The 17,720-nt window shown below is 37.5% G+C and overlaps 1 protein-coding gene across 3 annotated transcripts in view; it reads left to right on the top strand.

Annotated features, from left to right (window-relative positions):
- The window catches only part of LOC5575842, a 165,260-nt gene that overhangs the window by 55,202 nt on the left and 92,338 nt on the right, over positions 1–17,720 (top strand). The window lies entirely within an intron of this gene.

Consider the following 17,720-nt stretch of genomic DNA (forward strand, 5'->3'; position numbering starts at 1 on the left):
GGATCCAACACCAACCCCCAACCACCCCATACAAATTATGCTGATTCTGCTCTGCCACACTGTTGTCACTGTACTTACACCTCTATCCAAGTGGGAGGTGGCACAGCAGGAAAACTTTTTCCCATTTTCCAGCACCGTTGTCGCATCATCGTCATATGTATTGCGGCACGGATTTTACATGACACTACTGTCTCTATATCGCAACGTTTCTTCCTGGCATCCCCGTCGTTTGCTAACGAGTGTATTTGTTTTTCCACGGAATAATGTACTAACTATAAGCAGCAGCAGTACCGTTTGCGGATTTGTTTCTCTATTTATAGCACCCAGTGAAGATATTTTCGTATCGGAAAAGTGTACGTGTGCGGATAAGTTCGGTATATCTAACTCACCATAATTCCAGTGGAGCAGTGTTTGTGTGTATGTGCGCTATTGATAACCTTGCCTGAAAGCTGGTTAGAGGATTCTTCGTGATACTGAGTGAAAAACGAACCAGGCTTAGAACAAACCAGCTTTGTTGTGTATTAATAGTTAACCTTGGAATTGACTAGAATGGAGGCGGCTATGCAACAAAGTGAGTGCTGATGGAAGATTTTTTAAATCTAGTGATAGAAGGTTCGGTAATCTGAATTTCCGTTTCCGAGTGTATAACCTTAGATATATGTGTGCTGCATTCAGTAAGTATACGCTAAAGCTGGCTTTTGCTGATCCTAATACGTACGTGTGAATTGAACCGCTATGTTTCCTTCTTGTGCTCCTTGGTTGAGATTGTAATGCACTCATTAGGGTGACCCATGATTATAAAATTATTAAAAAGTTAAATTTGTTCATTTGAACCCCCATAAGCTAATGTAAAAGTTTGAGCGAAATCCATTAACTCTAAGGGAGAGCTAAATGAGCGTGTAGTTTGAATGGAAAATATATAAATGGACCACCCTAAGACTCATACGCCGTTCTTTTAAACTCACATTGCTGATAAATCCAACTATCGGTGACACCATCAGGAGAGCAATGGGTTTGATACGAGCTATAGATTTGAATGCTAGAATCCGAAACACACCGGGGAACGTTCTCGGTGATCGGAATCGTTCCCAAACGGAACAACAGAAAAAGGAGAATGCCTTTACAATTGATTGCAACATCGTGAATGTCTGTCTGATTGGATTGGGGCATTAGTGAAGTGGTAAGTTGCAAACGTTGCAGGCATTTGACTGCCCTGCCCTTACTCGGATGTCTTTCCCAACTGTGAAAAGTGAGCATTGAAGAAACGAACGTTGAGATAAGCTTTTAAATACAAACCAGTTATCAATAAAATGAAGTCCAAATTACGCTTCGCATAATTTTACAAGTTTATTAATAATAATCAAACTGTAACCAACAAAAATACTATTTTTTATTTCTGTGAAATTCTTCGACAGGCATGAGCTCCTGTTATTTAAGTTTCTGTACATCTCTAACACGCAGTAAAAACTGGCTTAGGGCAACTTCACCGATGGTCTAAATCATGGGTTGGTTCCAAATTTTTGGGCCATGTTTAAAATTAGAGCTTGCACCGGTGTTGCAAATAATGTTCCAATTTTATTTTACACCAGTTTTCTGGTCTATTTTTTTGGAACAGGCTAGCTGCGTGGTCTATTTAAGAGAATCCATTCGGGTACGTATTTTCATCAGAAACTTTTTTCTGTGATTATCGTCCAGGATTTTCTCCGGGGGTTTCCTCCAGGAATTTAAGGATTTTCTACAAAAATTACTCTGGAGAATTGCACTAGTACTTTTTTTAAAAGTTTCGTCCAAAAATACTTCAGAAGATTTTGTCTAGAAATTCATTAATAAGTTTCTCCCAGGATTTTATTTAGAAATTTCTTCGGAGACATTTTCAGGAAATTTATCCGAAGATTTCATCCAAGAATATCTCTGGGGATTTGCACCAAAAAAAAATTCCGTGAATTTCTCCGGAGATATCCCTCAAGACCTCAGGATTTTCTCCAGAAATTCTTTCGGGGATTTTTTCAGAGAATTCATAAGGGGATTTCCTCCAGCAACTTCTCTTTGGATTTAAACCAGGATTTTTCCGGCGATATCCACAGGAAATCCTCCGGGAATTATCTCCACAAATTTCACAGGGGTTTTTTAGTAGCTATTACTCTAGGGATTTCGTCTAGAAATTCTTCCGGGGATTTCCACCAATAAGCCCCTCCAAGGATTTCCTCCCGAAACTCCTCCTGGGATTTCCTTCAGAAAACCCTCCGGGAATTTCATCCAGGAAATCCTCTGATGATTTGCTCTAGAAAATCATCTAGAGATTTGTTCAAAGAATTCGCCCGGGGATTTTCCCCCAAGAACTACTCTGGGATTTTCTCCAGGAATTTTTAAGGGATTTCTAATAGCAATTTGAGGATTTCATCCAGAAATTCTTCCGGAGATTTACTCTAGAAGCACCTCCAAAGATTTTTCCAGAGATTTCAGTAAGAAATTCCTCCGGGGATTTTTCAGAGCATTTATCCGTAGATTTCCTTTAGGAATTCTGGAGATGTGCACCAGGAATTTTTCTGGGAGATTTCTTCCTGGAATACCCCCAGGGATTTCGTCAAAAATTTTCTCTGGATTTTTCGTCCAGAAATTCATTAGGAAATACCTCCAGAAATTTTCTCCAGAAATTGTTTTTCCAGAGATTTCCTCCAGGAAATTCTTAAGGGAGTTGCACCAGAAGATTCTTTGGAGATTTGCTCTATAAATTCCTCCAGGGATTTCAAGAATTTCTCCGGGGATATCCATCCAGAGGGTTTTCTCCAGGAATTCCACAGGGGATTTTCAATACCTATTCCTCCAGGCATTTTCTTCAGGAATTTCTCCAGCATTTTTTCCGGACATTTTCTCCAGAAATTGCTCCAGTGATTTTTTCAAAGAATTCCTCCAGGAATCTTCCAAGAACTACTCTTAAGGTTTTCACAAGGATTTCCTCCGGGGCCTAGAATTTCCTTCAGGGATTCCTCCGGAGATTTTTTTTTTTTCAATAATTCCTCCGGGATTTCTTTTGGAGCTCCACCGGAAATTTCCTCAGATTTTCTCCATAATTCGTCCTGCTTTTTTTCGAAATATTTCCAGGAATTCTCCAAAGCTTCTAAAAAAAAAGAGAAACCTCCATCAATCGATTACTGAACTGCCCATAACTGCATAACAGTCACATTCGACATTTTTGACAAATTGGAGTTAATACCGGGGAGAGTCATCAAATGATAAATACTTTTGATCAACTTACTAAAATCTGTGAGTTTGTTCTAGAAAATTCGAAAAAAAAAATAGCAAGTTGTTTTGTCACACTGGCAATTGTAACCGCATAACAGTCACATTGAGATTATACATGAGCATCATAATGTAGTAGCAACAAAATTTCTATCAGATTTTTTTCTGACTATTCACCCAACATGCGGTATGAATTGTACAAAATTTCAGCCTCAAATAAGCTCTTTTGAATTCTCAATGATTTTTTTTTTTATTTTAGTTTCCTCCCATTCTGCAGTAAAATACAAACTTGGTATCCCATTTACTCAATGCCTACTTTTGTCGAATGTTACAAATATGCAGTTATGGGCAGTGAAGTTCCCATCGATTCACGGAACAGAAATGATTTGGAAAGTAGTTTGAAAGGACCATCGGTAAACAGGAAATGTCAGTTGTTGTTGGTTCATGCGTCGATATCGAATAATGGAACATCGACTCATGGAAGTTTTACTGTAATTGCTCGGAAATGCTCCAGAGTTCCTCTAGAAATTCTTCTGAAGTTGCTTCGAATAATTCACTACATTCCCTCCAGGAGTTTGTCCAGAGGTCCTCAGGAAATTTCTCAAAAGTTTCTCTGGTAATTTCTCTAGAATTCCTCAGGAAATTCCTCCAGATTTTTTCTTAAGTCCTTCAAGAAATTCTTCCAGATTTCCATCAGCAGTTCTTCTGGATTTCATCTAGCAATTCCTCGGAACGTCCTTCGAATTTCCACCGGCAATTCTTTTAGATTTCTTCCTAGAAAGTTCCTCCAGAGTTTCATTCCAACGGTGGGAACTCGAATTTCCTCTTTAGTTACTCCAGGCATTTCTTCGGAGACCGTCAAGCAATTACCCCGGAGTTTCCCTAGAAGCGCCTCCAGAGTTCCTCCAGAAACACATCCGGAGTATCTCCAGGAACACCTCCTAAGTTCCTCCAGGAATTGCTTCGCAGTAGCTCCAAGATTTCCTTTGGGGATTTTCTAGGATTTTGTCCAGAATTCCTACAGGAATTCCTTTAGAAATCCTTCGGAGCTTCACCGGTAATTCCTCCTGAGTTGCTCCAGAAATTCCTCTGAAGTTCTTTCAGCAATGCTATTGGATTTTATCCAGCATATCCTTCGAAGTATCTCCGAAGCTTCAGGAGGAACTCCGGAAGAATTGTTGGAGGATCTGTAGAGGAATTCATGGGGGTAACCCGGAAAATTCCTGGAGGAATCCCTGAAAGAACTACGCAATAATTCCATAAGAGCTAATAAGGAAATCCAAAGATATGCTGAATTAAATCCAGAAGAATTGCTGAAAGAACTTCTAAAGAATTTTCTCTGGGGATTTCATCCAGAAAATTTCTCCGGGGATTTCATTAAGAAATTCCTCCGGGTATTTTCTCCAGAAATTCTTTCGAGGGATCCAGAGATTTCCTCCAGGAATTCCTCAGGGGATTTGCACCATGAATTACTACGGAGATGTTTTCGGAATTTCTTGGTAGTTCCTCCATCATTAACTTCGTCATTTCTTCAGAAATTCCTTCAGAGTTCCCCTATAAATTCGTCGGGATTTCTCTCAGGAATTCTTTCAGAATACTTGCAAGGAATTTCTTCGGAACTCCATCGGGAAGCTCTTCAAAGTATAGTAGTTACTATGGGAATTTCTTCGGAGCTCCACCGGTTTTTTTTTTTCATGAATTCTCAAGGAATTCTTTTAGTATTCCATCAGAAATGTCTCAGAATCCTCCATAAATATCTCAAAGTACCTTCAGGAATTCCTTTGGAGATTCTCCAAGATATTCGCCACAGTTCCTCCGAGGTTTCCTTCTTAGATACTTTAGGAATTTCTTCGGAGTTTCTCTAAAAAAATATCCCACAGTTTCTCTAGCAATTTTTTCGGAGTCGCTGCAGGAATTCCTTTGGAAATTCTTCGGAGTTCCTTAATGAGTTTCTTCGAAGTTTCTCCGGGAGTTACTTCAGATTTCATCCGGGAATTCTTCTGGAGCCCCATCGGGAAATCCTTCGTATTTCCTCTATGTTTCCTCCAGGATTTTTTTTTCGGAAATTCTACAGAAATTCTTCAGAGTTTCTTTAGTAGTTCTTTAGAAATCCTCCGGAATTCCACTACGAATTCTCCTGGAGTTACTTCGGAAAATTATACACATTTCCTCCGGGAAATCCTTCAGAGTTTACCAAAAAAAATCTCAAGAGTTTTTCCGTGAATTTCTCTAGACGTTTTCCAGTAATTCCTCCAGAGTTCCTCGTGTAATTCCTCTGGAGTTTCTCCAGTAATTATTTTAAGTTCTTCTCTGGCGATTTAATTATGAAATTCCAGGCATTTTCTCCAGGAATTCATCAGGGGATTTTTTTAAGAGAATTTATCCGGGCATTTCCTCCAGGAATTTCTCCGGAGATTTGCACCAGGAATTTCTCCAGAAATTCCTCCAGATTTTTTTTCAAAATTACCTCCGAGGATTTGCATCAAGAACTCCGGAGATTTTCCCCAGGAATTCTTCAGGGGATTTCCAGTAGCAATTCCTCCGGGGATTTTGACCAGGAATTCATTAATAAATGTTTCCAAAGATTATCTCCAGGTATTTCTCTGGGGATCCCCTGAGGATTCCCTCCGGGGATTTTCTCCAGAGACTTCCTCAGGAGAGTTTCTCCAGAGATTTCTTCGGGGATATCCCCTAGAATTCAATGATTCTCTCCAAGAATTCCTCTGGGGATCTCGTCCAGAACATCTTTTGGGGACTTCCTAAGAGGATTTTCTCTAGACATTTCTTCGGGATGTTGTCAGAGAATTTATTCGGAGTTTTCCTCTAGGTATTGCGCTGGGGAATTACACTATGAATTTCTCCGAAGATTTCCTCCAAGAGTTCCTACGGAGATTTCAATAATTCCGCAGGAGAATTCCAATAGCAATTCCTCCGGGGATTTCGTCCAGGAAATCCTCCGAAGATTTCAAGGATTTCTCCGGAGACATCTCAAAGAACTCCTCCGGAGATTTTCACCATCAGGGGATAACCAACAGCTATTCTTTCGAGCATTTCGTCTGGAAATTCCGCCGGAAATTTCATTAAAAAATTTCTTCGGTATTTCCTCCAGGAATTCCTCCGGGGATTCCTTCTCCTCCAGGATTTCCAACGGGAATTTCAAAAATTCCTCCGAAGATATCCCCCAAGAATACCTTGGGACATTTTCTCCAGGAATTCCTCAGGGGAATTCCGGTAGAAATAGCTCCTGGGATTTCATTCAGAACTCCGCCTAGAATCCCATTGGAGCTGCGCCGTGAATGCCTCGATGTTCCTCTTTGGAGTTCATCCGAGCACTCCTTCGAAGTTCTTTCGGGAATTTCTTAGGAGCTCCACCGGAAATTCCAAAGAAGTTACTTTCGCAATTCCTCCGGAGTTTTTCCCGGATTTTTTCCGGAGTTTCTCCTGGAATTCCACCGTATTTCTAATTTATTTCTGTTGGACGAAACCACCTAAAATGCGATTGTAGAGCTTAGAAACAATCGATTTTTTTAGAATACTTAACTCAAAACCTACCCCCCTTTTCATTTGGGCTCCTCATTTATGGAATTCCTGAGGATATTAGGAAATTTGCACAGGATTATTGATGCATAACTAGAAATTACGTTGACCGACGTTACTTATATTTTTTCTGCGTATGTCCGTGTGAAAACGCATTTTGTATCCAAAAGTACGTCTCTTTTGGAACTATCAAAGTCTAACAAGAATTTATATTGTTTCAAGAGAAAAATTTATGTTGAATTCTATATCGCATAACCTAATTGTAAAATTCGAAAGTAATACTTACTGCTTTGAGAACAAACGCTCATCAACATATACAATATATTCGTATGAGTACCTTCTTTTGGCAAAACCCATAAGCATCGAAAACGGAATGAATTATTCATATTCACGATGTGAGTTGAGTGTTTACATCCAGAAAATGGTAACCCCATATTCAGTGATCCGTATCCATCGTCACCTCTCTCTCTCTCTCTCTCGGTGCCACATTGTGCACCAAGTGCTGCACGTAAAATATGCTGCACTGCTGCTGTTACTGTTGTGTCGTAACCGATTGCCTTGCAGCCAGAAGTGGTTATTGTTAAAGGGTTGATAGGAAAATCTGTTACAACAGTACGACCGCAAAGCGTGACGCTGATTGAGGAGGCGTTGACTTAAATGGGGAGGAAAATTGTTGCTCTTATATATTGTGCAAAACACGCTCCGGTGATTATGTCACTCCTTAAACCAAAGCCAATCGGGGATATTAGCATAATAGCTTTTTAGATTGTTGAAAACTACGGTGGCCAGTGGTCTTTGAAAATGGAAATTCAATTATTTGAAAAGAGCGATTTAAAGCTGAAGCTGATTACTGATGATCGAAATATCAATTCTTCAGTCTTTAAAAGGCAGAATTTTCTGAAAAAAATGGTGGCCTAAATTGGTTTGTTTAGTGTTGAAAAAAAATGTTTTGTTTTTATTGTTTGCAGGTTGCATTGAGTCCATTGTTCTGTGTGTAATTTTATACACTCCAATATCTTGATTCTATTATTCTAAATGATTCAATCAGATTGAAACCTATAAACTCAATGACACTTGACTTCACAAAATGACAGCTGACCCTTGGAAAAAACATAAACTTTCAACAAGTTTTTCAAATAGTTCTAGGATACCAACAACTTGGAACCAAAAATTTTGGATTCTGGTTAATCTTTAACGTAGATTCAGGATATGTAAAAAAAAACTTGATACCCCTAACAACTTAATTGTCCACACGACAAATTTGCGCTCTACTTAATAATTGAGATATACAGTATCGGACAAAACATTTGCAACTTTTTCGATTTTTCATACAAAATGACCAACTTTGGTAAGCTATATCTCAGTTATTTTTTAACCGATTTGAATGAAATTTCGGCAGAATATCAGACATAACTTGAATTTTAACATATATTTTTGAGTGATTTTTCCAATCACAAGGTCAAAAGCAGTAACGGTTTGACTAAAGTGAATTTTTTGACGATTTTTTATAAGTGATATAACTAAACATTTTGAAGGAATAGCTTCATGGTATCTTCAGCAAAGTTGTAGATGTTAACGAGATGAACAAGTTTGCTGAAGACAGTTTTTGTGTAGGGCTATCAGATTTTGAGATAAATAGTTTTGAATTTTTCGTCGAAAATTACACTTTAGTTAAACCGTTATAACTTATAAACTCGTGATTGGAAAAAATATTCAAAAATATATGTTAAAATTCAAGTTATATCTGATGTTCTCTGAAAATTTTATTCAAATCGGTCCATAAATAACTGAGATCTAGCTTACCAAAGTTGGTCATTTTGTATGGAAAATCGAAAAAGTTGCAAATGTTTTGTCCAATACTGTACATATGGTAAGGGTATGAATTTGTTAGACGCCCCACTGTATGATGAAGTTTGAGGATAAAATTAGTGAAGATAAATCCCGAATAGCAGATACGCCCTTGTGAAACTAAACGCGTGAAATCCTTTGTGGGTTTCCTCAAATTTAATTTCATGATTCATTTTACTTTGTAGCTTGAACCCGGTGCTAATCTTCCTACGCGTATTTGTCAGTCACAGGGAATGATAAGAGTTGTAAATCAATCCCGATCAGCATCTATCTTTTCACATTATACTAATCGCCATAGAGTTTTAAAATGCATGTAGCTATTCGTTCTCGGAAGCGTTTTCTGCTGTTTGCAGTTGGTGGTACAGAAACGGCCACCGCCTTCACTGATGAACGCCGCACCACTAAAGCTATGCAAATGTGACGGGGAGCAACAGCAGACTTGAGCAATGAACTTTCACCTTTTGTTTCCGGTGTGCGAACGTGGGTATTGGATTCATATAGAGAAATATGTATGTAGTTGATATGTGTGAGCTGGATACGTGTACATATAATGAACAAAGTGACGTGGGAAGGATGAAAACCGTATACGCTACCAATACAGCTCACTAGCCCACATAAGCTTCCGTTATCGTGTAGAATTCCGGTAATTTCAATCTAATTGATAAGTTTACTTCTTAGTGCGTCATTCAAATGTCGAAATCATTCGAGTAGGGTAGCACCCAATGGAGAACGAAAACTTGATCCGGGACGAAATATGTAATAGAATTGCTGGCAAATGTTCCAAACCTTGCAAATGTTACACTTGGTAAAAACAAGCTAAGCTTGCAACAAATTGAAATAAATGGCGAAACCCATCCATACATTACATTCATTGATTTATGATCAAAGTCGAGATTTTGTTTCTTCAGGATTTTTTCAATGAATTCTCACAAGAATATCATCTAGAATTATACTAGATTTTTTTCAGTAAAAAATTTCAGCGAGCGTAAAACATCTTAATGTAATTTGTTCTTTATTTTTGAATTCAAGAAGTCTTTCAAAATTCGAAATTTATTATTATTTTAGGTGATATCCATACAAACGCCATTAGGATGCATGCAAAATGTTCGTGTATCACCTCCACCGTTATACTCCTCAACCCTATAATAAACGATCGTCTGTTTACTGGGTCATCTACCAAAAAATACGTAATATTATTCTGAACGCGTAAATAATCTTTACAGTACTGGCTGCCGATATCATTGTTTCAAAATTCTGTACCTTTGCTATCATTTAATCGATTTTGATGAAACTTTCCGAAAAAAACACAAATTAGGTTGCCAGTACAAATTGTATAGAACTGAAGCAAAAAAGATAATAACATAATAACAAATAGTCCTTAAACAAATCTTTTGACGTCAACGAAAGTTTTTTTTTTTTTTTTGTATAAAAATTTTGTTTATTTAGTCGTAGAGCATCAATAACAAATTCGAACGTAAAAACTAATCTTCTAGATTTAAAGTGAAGCTCACCAACATCGACTCTTATTAACATATAATTTCAAGGATTTCACCTCTTCTCGTTGATGCACTGTTGGCCAAAATTGGTCGGATGAGATCGTCGAATGAAAGTCTGTGCTGGAAAAAGTTACACGTCTTCTCAGTGACAATGAGTCCGTTGCTCGAAAAATACTTGTTTTTAATTATGAATCGTGTGTGTGTGTGTGTGTGTATGTACAATCCACCTCCCACTGACCGGCAGTGCTTTTATGGAAGAAAATTGTATGCATGTATTTTTGATACCCTTCGATATCTTTATATCTGCAGACAATTTTAGCCCGGGAGATGAAAGGTGATAGCTCTACTGAAATTCCAACGACCCATTTCAAGAATGGCAGTAAATACACACACATTCTGAGGTCATTTTCATATACAGTAAGCCCCGCATAAAAACACCCAGACATCAAATGGATATATGAAATGTTTTTACACTTCCCGAATCGAAAATTAAATTTTCGACCCTGGCACGTATTTAGTTTCAAATGATAATAGGTGAGTAAATAATAATAATGAACGATTTTACCTGGATGTAATGCTCTTTTTTTCCGTCGCCACACTGAACTTACCGCCAAATACTATACACTTTTTCACTGCACTCTGTTTTTAATTATGAATCGTGGTAATTAAAAACAAGTATTTATCGAGACTTATGTTCCGTAACCGGTCGTTTGAGAACGTCGCGACCCATTCGAAGCCCACACAATAGAAACCTCAGCCAGCACAGTTGCTGGCTAGTGTAGTGTGCTATTTCAATACCTAAAATATAATGCGCTCTCGGGCTAGGCATTGGATATAAATAGAAAGCGTTGTGTTTGGATGGGCATCTAATTCTTCCGAAAGAAGTGCACTTTGCGAAAAAGGGCCACGTGATTATTGAGCTGAAATCGAATTCAGGTTAACTTCTGCGTCCATGAGTCCTCTCATGGCGTAGGGGTAACGCGCCCTAACTAGAGATCAGGGAGTCGTGCGTTCGATTCTCACTGAGAAGACGTGTAACTTTTTCGCAAAACTTCACATCAATTTGTCCATTTAATCCAATTGCAAAGTATATGTAATGTTTAGCTTTTCGGTAGTTGTTAAACTTCCACTCGGCTGGTTAGCGATACACCACGATTCATAATTAAAAACAAGTATGTAAATCCATTCAATTGCTCAGAAACAACGAGCTACACACATGGTTACCAATGGCTTTTGGGGCGAGATCATAAGTTATGCGAGATTTCAACTTTATATTTCTACTATATAACTCTTCCGAGTCTCCCTTGGGAACCCCTACAGAGCTCATGGCTTCCAACCACTCCCGGTAAACTAGCTCAGTAACAAGAGACCCCTGAACTATGTCGCAGGGTCGGTATGTTACTGGGTAATCGGAGGGGCTTCACGAACAAAGTATGAAAACAGGGAACTTTCACATTTTTAAACATTTCATTGGCCCTTGTGTGGCGTGTGGGTGTGGGTCGAACATTTGTGTGGCGTGTAAGCGAGTTTGGGAATTGCTGCTGCAGCTACCGATTCTTCTTCTTCATCGCGTTGGCCCACACGGCTGCTCCTGCACTACCGTGTGACCAGAAACTCGCAGCGAGGCAGCTCGGGGTTGCTGAATAGGTGGATTGGCTGCATCCAGCGGGCGTTGCTGGAATGGTTTCGGTGGACAGGCGTCTTCCTTCATTGGCGTAGTCGACACGACCCAGGACGAGACCGGAATGACCGTGCTGAGAAGGGATCCTCCTTGATGGTTAAGGTCGAAGGTCTGAGGGAATTATCTGGAACCGGACGAGGACGAATCCTTGGCAGTTCGCAACAACTAGAACACGTTCGGTAATAATGCTAGTAATTTCAAACAAAATAACTGATTTTTACATAAGTTTGACACTTTTTCCTCTTTCGAATGAACTATAAACTTAAACTCTGCGACACTTGTTCATGTTTATACACCTATTTAAAAATCTGCACCCATCAGTTGATCCACTATTGGAATACGACGGCAACTATTGGTGCAAAGGCTGATTTTCTTTTTTACGAAAACCTATTTTTTAAATAACTTTTTGATAAAATAAAAAGATAAAATTTGACAAATCGGCTGAACAAGAGGTGATTTATCCTCCAAAATAGAGCGTAGGTCGATTTTATGGAAAAATGTACGTCTTGTTCCATAGTCCAATCGAATGGTACATTACAACTATAGTAACCACTAGTTGTATTTAAAAAAAATTAATCCGTTGATGGTTCTGGATTTAGGTCCGAATTCATTGGGAAAAAAAGCTAGAAATGAAAGTTATAAAGAAAACAGTAGAAACTCAATCAAAAAATTACAAAAATAGAATGGTGTTTGTATGTCACGAAATGGCTTCAGAACGGGAGAACCGATTTGCACAATTCTTTCACTGTTGTCTTCTTTAAGGGTTCCGACGTGTCCAGGTGTAGAAATAGTTAAGGAATGTTTTCGGAAAAAATCGGTTAAACGGAAGCGAATTAATACGTCTTTTTGTTTGGGATAAATATTTCATGGCATTTTTCAACAGCCAACTTGATGGCAAGACGAAGTTTGCCGGGACCACTAGTTTGATATAATATATAACCTGTTTCAGTTTGGAAACTATTGTGGTCATTTTGCATGGTCACCGGATATCGGTAACGGTTTGGACCCTAAAGGGCTACTTTTAGGATGTCATGCACTAATACCTATCGACGGCTCAAAATTCATGATTTTTCATTCGTGATAAATACCGCGTCATGAATTATAAAATAATTCTGACCATTTTGTGACAGATACCAATAGGGTTCTAAATTGCGGATAGAGGACCACTTTAGATGTTGTCATATAATGGCTTGAATTTTATGATTTTCCACTTCAAAGTGAATTGACATCATCTCACATACTTTCTTTTATTTCTAGAATTGCAACCCGCCTGATCAGAGCGTGTTTTTTAGCATACTTTTTCACGGGTTGTTTCCCATTATTGACCTGAAAACATTGTTTGATATGTATTTTTTTTGTATTTCACTATCACTTTAATTTAGAAATACCCAAAGTACACAACAATAAATAAATTGTAATGTGCGGTCATTTTAGTTGCACATCACTCTCGTCGCGCATATGATGTACAATTACATCTTTTAAACGTACTAAAACTAGCCGGAGGCAGTTGAAAATAGGCCTAGCGATCGATAGACCTGTTTGAATAAGGAACAAAATAAAAGTAAAAAAAAATCGAATGGAATTTGAACTACGATTCAGCGAGTTATCCTCTCAGTCATCTCACCACATTGAAGGAGTATTGATAAATTGGAAACAAGTTATGTGTTGATGGTCAAGAGGGATTTGTTTGTATTCACTTCGATGTCACTCATTTACATTTAAAGCGGAATATTGTAGAAAATTGGATTTCATCGAATGAAATTACATACGTTCAAATAATGGTATTTAGCCGATATTTACGTCGGCGAATATTAATTATTATTATACTGTGTAACAAAACCCTACTTAAGTGTGAAACCGTCACTGAACAAAAAATGAATAATATAAATTATTTGTGATTTTTCCTGAAAAACACATCCCACAACTCACCTCTACAATTCCAATTCTGTACATAAAATGTACTTCAATGTTAGTACATACAGCTCCAGCAAATTTTGCCAAACTTCTTAGGCAAGTGGGTGTCCTGATCGCGCGTGTGCCGAGAAGGACAAACGAACAAAAAGCTTCTTCCCTCCTCCCTATAGTAGATACGTTTGGGATGGATAATTGAGCTACCTATTGCGACTGGGTGTAACTCCTACGCGGTGGCATTTTGCCTACGACCACCACTCGAGAGTATTTTGAATGCCAAAAATCGCTACTGCGCGAAACGATGAAAGGCGAAACAAACGAGAAGGTGGAGAAAAATATGAATCTGGAAAAGGTTATAATACCGGATAAACACCCACCTACCATTTTGGGCGAATCTGCTTGAGGCATGTTACCATGCCGAGTCTAGTGGATTGATGTAGGGTAAAGTGGGGTAAACGTTCGAGTAGGGCAAGAGAAGATTTCCAGCTCAATTCAAAACAAACGTTAGGAATGGTTTAAATTTAATTAAGAGACTTCCACCCCAAAAATTATGAATTAGTTGAGTGTTTGGAAAACGCTTTTGGTCCATAGTAGATCATAAATGAGTCACAAGATAGCATTTTGAATTACGAATTTAGAGGCTTCTGTGTCTGGCACAATAGCATCTCTCCCTATATCATTAACCCTCTAATACCCAAATTTTTATTTTCGATTTAAGTATTATTTTTCGTTATCTAAAATCGTTCTAAACACGTTTTGGGCATTTATTTATTTTTATTCGCAAATTTTTAAGTTTTGGTTTTTGATTTTTATAATTTTTATTTTTGAACATCCCTAGCTTTTTTCTTTTTTTCTTGAAGCCTTCTCTAGTTGTTGATTTTTGGCAATAATAAAAATTTTAATTGTTACGGTATTTTGAAAAATATTAAATTTTTAATTTTTTTTCGGAGCGTATTTTATTTTCCGTGTAACTAACGGAAAAACAGGTTTGAAATGATTTTAATACCACCAGGCTCTTCGTTTGTGATAGGTTAATCGTAGAAAAATATAAAAGGTACGATTTTTTATATTACACGTTAAATGAAGCCCAGGCATTTGTAGGTTATATAAGAATGCAATTTTTCAAACAATTTCTAAAAATACAAAAAAGTTTCAAAAGTCATAAAAAACTTTTCTTATATGCGTGTTATGAGTCAAGGTATAAGCCAAAAATAAAATAATTTCGATTTCCGAGCTACGAAAAAATATGCAAAATTCCAAAGTGTACCCCGTCTAAAGGCGGGGTTGGGTATTAGAGGGTTAAGTATGTCTGTTGCAAAATATTAATACTCAATGCTTCAGTGAGCGAAAATATTCTTCCAACGATGGGGCAAAAAATTGTTTAAGACAATCAATTTTAAAACAGTAATAACTGTAAATTTTTTGATCAGAACAGTAGTCAATAGATCAAAGATAAACTGTGTGGTATATATTTTATTTCAACTGTTAAAGTTGCCCCGCGTTGCTCTAAGCAATAAACAAAAAAACCAAAAAAGTTTATCACTTGTATAGTAATCATTTGGTGGGAGGTAGAATACAAAGGATTCACATTTCAATAACACGGCAAAGGACATGTGAAACAACGTAGATATCAACATGAACCAGTGATTTGATACCAGTTTCAATTTAACGACCCAAATGCGTCCTCGCACGTGCGTGTTCCGAACGAAATGCATAAATTTGAAACACGCCTCACATATGTATTTATATATCTATATGCTACATGAGAAGTACCGTCGTAGTCAAGAGTCTCCAAGATGCATATCTGCTAGACTTGTTTCGGTGTGCTTTATGTTGATGTCGAGTTTACCAGACCGTAGAATGGAATGCTGGAACCTGAGCGAAGCACATATAGCACTCATATTTGCACAGTACACCTTGCCCATCCTTCGTCCGTCCGCTGGAATCTGGTTAAAAATGGAAGTTCAAGAGTCATTAGAAAGTAAAGCACATGGAAAAACAAAGCAAAATGTCAGAGCCCGCAGCATTTCAATTTTTCTTGCTCTGTGATGGGAAACTTTTTGCACATCTGTGGTCCCAACCGGGGATTGTGATACAACAGCAGGCGCATACCACCACCCACTAGCCTCCCCCGCCGCGTCTTGTCAGTTGAAGTGAATTCGGATTACTTCAATTTACTTGCACAGTTAGTGTCTATCTATGTGGAACTTGTCGTGTCAGCCAAATAGATTGATTTAATCAGAATACAGCTGAGAAAACGCGGTGGGAGGCCAGTGGGTTGAACCGCCCTACATGGAGGGAAAACTGTCGTAGCTAGGATTCCATTGAATAACCATACGTAGCTTGACGTGTAGGTGTAGGGGAGAGTACTCTAAATCATACCATGGAGTAAAATGGATCATAGGAAAAAAAATCTTTGCTGATTTACCACTTCATTTCCCGCAAAACGGGTTGAACATATTTTTTGCTTGATCTTTTATGACAATTTACATTTATTAATTTCCTCGATTTTCACAAAAATATGTGTCATTTATACGTGTTATTGCAGTTTTTTAGAAACATTTGAATGTTTTCAATAGTTTGACCAAATTTTCAATTAAATTGCATGCAATAACCATTAACCCCTCTACCGAAACGCGATTACTATTTACTTTGTTTTATGACATTTTGCACCATTATTTCAAAAGTTTGAAAAAACTTGTTTTTGTTCTAAAGCCTTCGTCAATTTTGATCATGGACAGCATTCGCCAGTTTGATCATGGACACTTCCGCTTTGAAATTTCTTTAACCTTTATTTTGTTTCCAATCAATTTATCAATTTATTAATTTTAATTATTATTTATTTTTAGCTAAAATTACAAAATTCTTAAAACAATCTTTGTAATCATTATCATAAAATTCACATGTACATAAAAGGAATGCTAGATTTAACGCAAATTCATACTTCAAATTGTGTCAAATTACACAATTTACATGAATAAGTGTCCATGCTCGATAACGCGATGTACATATGGCGGGAATGTAGTAATATTAGTATTTTCACATGATTTGTCGTGTGGATAAGCGACAAATTTGACATATATGCATGATATATTGATTTCAAGTGTCACTCTGAATTGAATTTTCTTAACGTGTAGCATCACTCTGCACTCTGAATAGAATTTTCTTAAAGTACTGCATCAGTCTCTGCTCATGTTCGAAAGTAGTAGGTACTACATGCTCGAAAGGTTTTTTATTCATACCAAAAATGTAGTAAACTTTGTGGATTTTGTTTTTGAGTAGATGCTACATGTAGTAGAGTTCAACGCTTTTTATTACCGTCCAATATATCTCTTCTGTATTTCATATGAAAACAAGTGTTCCAAATCTAACACTTAATTCACAATAGCCACTAGATTCACTGCGCTTAAACTGAAATTTTATGAATGAAAAATGTATGTGTTCAATCTTCCAAATCATTTTGCGCAAAATAAATATTCAAAGAATCTCAATAGAGGAACAAAAAATATATTGGAGTTCCTTGTACTGCCCTAATCGCTTATCTTTGACAGATACGCGTATTTCGACTACACTAAAAACATCTCTTCGTATCCAAAATCCATTTCGTAAAACAAGATTTCGTACATATAACGCTATTTTCATTCATTGTACGAATTATTTGTACTTGACAGAATTTCGCGATTCAGTGACTTTTCGAAATAATCGTAAGATGTACGATATACAATTCGTAGATGTGCGTTATCGTGTTGTTTGTATTACGAAACTGATCGTTTAATCTACGAAATCATTCGTTGTTTTCTGCAACGAAAGCTTTCGTAGACACATTTCGTAAAATACAACATGACACGACCGCAGCGCGTATAAATGTTCGTTCTGAATACAAAACAAACGAATTTCGATTACGAAATGTTTAGTACATTATAACAATCATTGTTTGTTTTGATTTCGAGCTTGAATCATATTACGAAGCTGGTTGAATACATTTTACGAAACTGTTTCGTTGCAGA

The sequence above is a fragment of the Aedes aegypti genome, chromosome 2 (genome assembly GCF_002204515.2).
Source record: "Aedes aegypti strain LVP_AGWG chromosome 2, AaegL5.0 Primary Assembly, whole genome shotgun sequence".
In the NCBI taxonomy this organism is placed as follows: Eukaryota; Metazoa; Arthropoda; class Insecta; order Diptera; family Culicidae; genus Aedes; species Aedes aegypti.